Source organism: Penaeus monodon, chromosome 29 (genome assembly GCF_015228065.2).
Source record: "Penaeus monodon isolate SGIC_2016 chromosome 29, NSTDA_Pmon_1, whole genome shotgun sequence".
Classification (NCBI taxonomy): Eukaryota; Metazoa; Arthropoda; class Malacostraca; order Decapoda; family Penaeidae; genus Penaeus; species Penaeus monodon.
In genome coordinates this window covers 519,671-519,902 of record NC_051414.1, presented here as the reverse complement: position 1 = coordinate 519,902, position 232 = coordinate 519,671, and positions in this window count along the sequence as shown.

Below are 232 nucleotides of genomic sequence, written 5' to 3'. Positions count from 1 at the left end.
GTGATTCGTCTTTGATTATTTTTTCTTCTATTTTTCATCTTCTCTTCTTTCTGCACAACTTCCCATAACTTCCTTTATTATAACGCTTACATCTCTATTCCTTTTCACCCCCCTCCCCCCCTCCCCACTCTGTCTTTCCCTCCGCCCCCAACCGTCAAAGAGAAACTTTCATTTTCCTTTCAGTTTCCCTTTCACTCACTTTCTGAACATTCCTGTCGCCAAGAAACTTTTT